Here is a 7,678-nt window from a genome sequence, read left to right as displayed (position 1 = left end):
AGAATCATAATCCAACGTAGAGCGGATTTGCATATTGCATTCATACTTAACTTGCATAAACAATATTTAGAACTATGACAATTACATCCAAAAACAAGTCTATCACAATATTTACCAACAAAAGAAGATAAAGGACATAGTAAGTTACCAGCTACAACAATTGTAATGTGGAATTATATAGACTATAAAATTAAAGCTACACTAAAACAAACAATAGTTATAGTCACTCAATACCAACCAAATGCAGATATATGAATCATATATCTCAGGATTTGAGGATGAATATCCATAGGTATCAAAGTGTGCAATTTAAAACATGTGGCGGCTTAACAATCATTAATTTAAACTCAACTTCCATTTCTTTTCAACTCAAAAACCTCAGGAAAACAGTCTAGAGTACATGTTTCTCACTAGTGTGTCCAAATATCAATATCATCACCACTTCATAATTTTTAACTCAACAATAATGCCACTTTAGGCAAATGACAATACCATGGCTTCTACATAGATCTTGATAGCTTAAAGTGGGTGTTAAAGTACAATTGGTTAACGCAAGGTTACCCTAATTAAACAATGAGCTTACCCGAGCCTTCACTAGATTCACCTCATTTAATTGGCCCTCGAGGCTTGTTATTAATACCCAATAAATTCATCCCTATTCACTTCCCAAAAATATTTATCATCTGTCAAAATGTTTCTTATCCCACAAACCTTCATCCATGACATGATGTAGCACACTAACTGTCTTGAAACATCTCCTATATGATTATATTCTCTCAATGACAAGTCTTTGATGCCAATATTACCACATAGAAGAAATATTTGAAGTTGTATTTGCAGTTACTTTATGTTTATCACAATTGTAAGGAATTATAGAAAAAATACAATGACTTGTTGCAATCAGTGGGGGATGTTGATATAAAATTTAGTGTGACAACAATATTTAATTACAATTACAATTAAAATTATTTGAGTAACACAAAAATATAAAGAAATATACATAATTGTTTCAAAATAATATATTGATTCTAAATAACAATAATAAAAAGTTAAAGATATTAAAGAAAAATGTACACTTATTTAAAGTACTTCATTCTTTTAAAGACTTAAGGTCACTGATGATTGAATTAGATGTCAAAATTTCAACTATTTTATTTTTATTATAAATTATCATGTTGTTTGCAAGAAATTCAACTTTTAACTTACTATGTAATTTTGTTTTGTTGTTTTTGTTCTTTCTACCATAGCTAAACCAATATCGTTAATATAAGATAAACAACTTAATCAAGCAAAAAATATGCATTCACTTTCATATAGAGAGTTTTTCAAATATGGATGACTAACAACATTAAAAATAAAATGTAAGATTTACATCTCTAGTTGATATTATCTTGCTCATTGAGATACACATAGTAGATTTTTGAACAAAAATACATATGTTATGAATACTAAATGATTTACAAAAATCTTTAGGATCTTAGCACTTTTGCTGTAAAGTTTGACAAGGCAATTTGTGATCCTCATAATTTATTTTATAAGTGTAAAATTGTTACAAAATCAAATGAAATCATAGTAATATAAGCAATATCAACCAACATCTATACATATAAGAGAATTTGATTTATTATCTATAATTTTTAAAAAGACCACATACACAAGTTATATTGTACATATTTATCAAACTACAAATTGAAAAACAATATTTTAATAATTTTGAAAAAAAATCAGGGGACAACTACCCCACTTGTACCTAAGAAGATCTCCCTCTTACTATGACAATAATATTATTACAGAAACTCCTAAAACCATAATATTATTGTTATGATTATGATGTATAATTTAAAATAATGTGAGAAGTATTTGCATCAAATATTTAAACTACTTATTCAGTCATATATCTATGTTCCTTCTATATTGATGAAACCAATGTTAACAATAAAAAAATATTACTTTAATCATAAAAAATTTCACATAATCCACATCATAATAGGTATAATACTATAATAGTAGTAAATACAATCACAATTTAAATTAGTGAGACGGAATGCCATAAAGAAATAAGAAGTAAAACAAGATAGTACTAAGAAATAAATATTTTTAAATAAAGTTAACTCATACTGAGTAGAATAATTATCGTAATTTGATGAAACTATATTATCATTTAATGGTCAACCTTAACCCTAAGGATAATATTACACTATGTTAAGTGGAGAATCTTTTGAGATTTTATTCTAAAAAAATTATAGAGTGTAATATTTATGCATTATCGGTATAAAGATTATATATAGTTAGTGTTTCATCCAACATTCATTTATATTACTTGTTTTAATAGTCAATAATGATTAAACATGAATAGTGGATGATGTAGTGATAATATATAAAATTCATGCACTATTTTTTTCTCATAATTATATGTATATAGGGTTTTGAATTCATTTAATTTAATTTGTGCAAAACAACTGTGCATCCACAGATATATTTTTCAAAAATATTAATTAATTAATGTTCCTATTACTAGTTAATTGTAATTTCAATGATTTGAAATCTTGTATACTATAATATTTGACGTTAAGATAGAATGAATAGCAAATCTCCCTGCTCTGATGTTCTCCGGCAGGACTTGCATGAACACACATTCAATAGACTTAACTAGTGTATGAATCATTAAATCTATTATTGTGATTATTATAAAGGGGATTAAGTCCTTGTTAAAATTACTTTAGCTGTCTAATACCTAATATTTTTTATGTCTATTGAACAAGTGTCAAATTATAGTTTATTCTAGTGCTTTTTACCTCTGGTAAAATTTTTGCCTTAGCTATGGTTGGAGAAGACACCATTCATGCTCACCTTAAAAGAAAGAATGCTAATAAAAGCATCATGATATTATTTATGTCCTATTTGTGTCACTACCATTATATGTTTGGAAGCACATCTAATATCCAAAAAAAGAGTGACACTCCTTATTTCATTATAATAATTGCTTAAAAATATATTTAAATTAATTATTTACTAATTAAGTATTTTTATGACTAATCATATAATAAGTAATACATGAAGTGACACACTTTTATAATATAATAATAGGTATGCTCCCAACTTTTTTATCTACAAAGTTTTGATTTGTTAGGTTTCTCCAGATTTTGAATCATAATACTATTATTCAAATTTTTAATCTTTTATGAGAATTAGTACAAACAACTCTATATTTAGCTTGACAAATATATGAAATTTATAATTTTAAATAGAATTCTTAAAAAGTAAGTACTAAAAAGATAATAAAAGTTATAAAAAGTAATAATAAAAAATCAAATATTGGAAGTGGCACTAGAATGACTAAGTTTAAAAAATTTAAATGAAAATGTGATTGAATACTGGGAATTTGGGAGAAAGATGAAAAGTTATTTCAAATTTAAATGTTTATAAATTAACTTATTGAACTAAAGTATTTGATAAAACTAAATTATTAACGGACTAATAAATGTAAGTGTAGAATGATATGTAAAAATCGTGTAAGATAGCGATTTATAAACGGACCAAACTTGGGGAAGGGGGTCAACAAAATTCTATAAGAAGGCTAACATCAAAGTGTGCACCTATTGCAGCAAAGAAGGTCACACAATTGACACTTGTTATTTCAAGCATGGATTCCCCTCAAACTATCAACAAAATCAGACAAGGCAAGCAACAAACATGACTAATACTGCCACATCTGAAAACAGCATAGAGCCTGAGAATCAGAAGGAATCCTCAAGCTCAAGGAACCAGATTGCAAAAGGATACAACTTTGGAGCAGAGCAATATGTTCAAATAGCATCCCTGCTGCAGAGCGTTGGAGCCAACCAATCAGATCACAACATAAATCAACTCAGCATCACACCCATTGCACAAGAAGGGAATGATGCAGAAGATGACCAACAGGTATCAGGTAAGGTATCTCTATGGATCTTGGACACAGGTGCCAAAGATCATGTTTGTCCTAATCTGCATGAATTCAATATGTTTTACTCTATAGCACCAACAATCATAAACTTGCCCAATGGTTCCACCACTTGGGCTAGTATATCAGGGACAATCACATTGTCTAAGTCCCTGACTCTACATGATGTATTATATGTGCCTGATTTTAAATTCAACCTAATATCCATCTATAAGCTAACAAAACATATGAACTGTCAACTAATTTTTGATGGTCTAACATGTTGCATCCAGGATATGACTACCTTGAGGATGATTGGACATGCTAAAGTAAAGAATAGTCTATACATCCTTAAGAGAATCACTAGGACAGATGCTAAAGACAGTCATAATGTGAACAATACTTGTACCAATTACAATTTTGATCTATGGCATTTTAGATTAGGTCACCCCTCCATTGATGTTTTAAAATTTGTATGTAAAGCTTATTCATATGGGAATCATGGCCCCTTTAATGCTTGTGACTACTGCCACTTTGGAAAACAACCAAAACTACCCTTTCCTAGCAATAACAATAAGAGTAGCAATATTTTTGACTTAGTTCATATGGATATATGGGGACCAATAGGGACTAGTTCCATGCACAATCATAGATTCTTTCTGACTGTTGTTGATGATTATTCACGACATACTTGGCTTTTTCTCCTGAAAGCCAAATCTGAGGTTAGGCACCTTGTTCAAGACTTTGTCAAAATGATTAAGACTCAATTCGACATAGTCATCAAGGTCATAAGGAGTGACAATGGGGTAGAATTTAACATCCCTGACTTCTTTAGAGAACATGGGATCCTACACCAAACCTCGTGTGTTGAGACACCTCAACAAAACTCAGTAGTTGAAAGAAAGCATAGGCACCTGCTAAATGTCACTAGATGCCGTCTCTTTCATTCAAACTTGCCTAAAGCTTTCTGGTCCTATGCTGTGCAACATGCCACTTACCTAATTAATAGGTTACCTAGTCAAACCTTGGAACATAAGTCTCCTTTCTAGTTGCTTCACAGGAATGTACCCAACTTGCTTGAAACCAAGGTTTTTGGTTGCCTTGGTTTCACATCTACTCTCACCCAACAAAGGACCAAGTTGGATCCTAGAGCCAGGAAGTGTGTCTTCCTTGGCCACAGAACAGGGACAAAGGGGTATGTTATGTTTGACTTAAAAACCAGAGAGTGCTTCATTTCCAGGCATGTTATCTTCTATGAACATATATTTCCCTATAAGCTTGATAAGCCAGAGGACAAAACTAGCCATGTAGAAAACTCAGACCTAACTTTCCTAGATCATGAGGTTGACAATAACCATGCCACTCATTCATAAGAACCTGACCATATTAATCAATCTGAGAACACTTACTCCATGATGAGCCAAGACTATCCTCATAATGACCCTTCACCAATTCACACCCCTAGAAGATCCAATAGGGTCAGGCAACCCCCTACTCATCTTAGAGACTTCTATTGTAACCTCCTTAGTGTAGGTAAACATAAGGGAAACAAAAAGGTGTGCCACCCCATCACATCTGTCTTATCCTGTGAGTCATTGTCTAAAAACCACACCTCATATGTCCTGAGCATAACTGCCAACAATGAGCCAAAAACCTATAATGAGGCCATAAAATCTGAGCATTGGATCAGGGCTATGCAGGAGGAACTTAATGCCTTAGAAGTAAATAACACTTGGGACATAGATGATCTCCCTGATGACAAGAAACCTATAGGATGCAAGTGGGTGTATAAGATCAAGTATAAGTCTGTGGAAACATAGAGAGATACAAAGCTAGGTTGGTAGCAAAAGGGTATACCCAAACTGAAGGCATTGACTTCTTTGATACCTTTGCTCATGTTGTCAAATTGACAACAGTAAGGCTGCTATTAGCCATTGCCTCTTGCCAAAACTGGATGTTGCATCAACTAGATGTCAACAATGCCTTTTTGCATGGTGACCTTGATGAAGAGGTATACATGAGCATACCTCCAGGGGTCACCTGCAATAAACCCAACAAAGTTTGCAAACTAAGAAAATCTTTGTATGGCCTTAAGCAAGCAGGAAGGCAATGGTACACTAAACTTCCAGAGTGCCTCATTAGCTTAGGTTATACCCAGTCCCATCATGATCATTCCCTTTTTACTAAGAATGAGGGTAGAACCTTTACAGCCTTACTTGTTTATGTGGATGATTTGGTCTTGGCAGGGAACAATAAGGTTGAAATAAACAAGGTTAAGCAACACTTAAATGACAAATTCAAGATTAAGGACCTAGGGCCCCTCAAATACTTCCTAGGCCTTGAGATTGCTAGAAATAAGAATGGCACAACTATTTGCCAAAGAAAGTATGCTCTGGACATACTTCATGACACATGATTTCTTGATTCTAAACCTGTGCCTACATCTATAGTTAAAACTACCAAGCTTCACAAAGATGATTCCTCTAGCTACACTGATCCAAGTCTTTATAGAAGACTTGTTGGAAGATTGCTATATTTAACTAACACTAGGCCTGATATTGGGTTTGCTGTCCAACAAATAAGCCAATTTATGGCTCAACCTACTAATCTGCATTATAAAGCCCTTTGTAGAGTGCTTAGGTACATTAAAGGAAGCCCTGGTAAGGGCTTATACTATCCCAATTCCTCTGTCCTACAACTAAAAGCATTTAGTGATGCTGATTGGGCTGCCTGCATGGACTCTGGGAGATCCATCACAGGCTGTTGTGTCTTCCTAGGAGACTCTCTTGTCTCTTGGAAAGCTAAGAAACAGAACACAGTGGCCAGATCCTCTTCAAAGGCTGAATATCGTGCCTTGGCTTTTACCTCATGTGAAATTCAATGGTTGACTTACTTGCTTTAGAATTTTAAGGTTCCTTTTATACAACCTGCTCTTCTTTATTGTGACAATGATTCAGCAAGATATATAGCTGCTAACTCAGTATTTCATGAAAGAACAAAACACATTGATAATGATTGTCATGTGGTTAGAGAGAGATTGCACTCCAAACTTTTCCATTTGCTGCCTATTTCTACTCTTGAACAGGTTGCAGACATTTTAACTAAGGCTTTAGATCCTACTCCTTTTCAATACTTACTCTCCAAGCTTGGGATAGTTAACATCCACTCTCCAGCTTGTGGGGGTATTAAAGTTGAGGCATGGGTTGTTATTTTTCTGTTTTGGAGCTTGCTTGTTTCACAAGCAACTCTATTATTGTATATAAGTGATCCTTATGGACACTCATTGATTTATCAAATGGAGGTATATTTTTCATGCTTTTCCGCAATAGTTATTATAATAAGTGAAGGTATATAGAGAGAAGACATAGTAAAAGGGGAATACATCTGTTATCCCACAAATTGTGTCATTGCATGTACCATTAGTCTATGATTGATTGAAAAAATATATTGAAGTTAAAAAATTAATAATTAATTATTTTTCTAACCAATCACAACATATGGCACATGTAGTGGCACAACTTGTAGGACAGCAGATGTGTACACTAGTAAAAGTAGTGTTGGTCTAGTTGTGTATGACTGTTAGATCTTTGGGATGACCAAAAGGTCAATGATTGAATTCCTGATAGTGGCACTTGTTTGGAGGGTTAACCGCGACTCCAAAATAGATTAGATCATTTCCCAAAATGGTGAGAAAATGTCCATGATAGTACCAAAAAATATGAGTATATGAATGTAAGAGTGAACTTCCTTATGAGATCA

Source organism: Lupinus angustifolius, chromosome LG11, assembly GCF_001865875.1.
Source record: "Lupinus angustifolius cultivar Tanjil chromosome LG11, LupAngTanjil_v1.0, whole genome shotgun sequence".
NCBI classification, from domain to species: Eukaryota; Viridiplantae; Streptophyta; class Magnoliopsida; order Fabales; family Fabaceae; genus Lupinus; species Lupinus angustifolius.
This window is presented reverse-complemented; position numbering follows the sequence as displayed.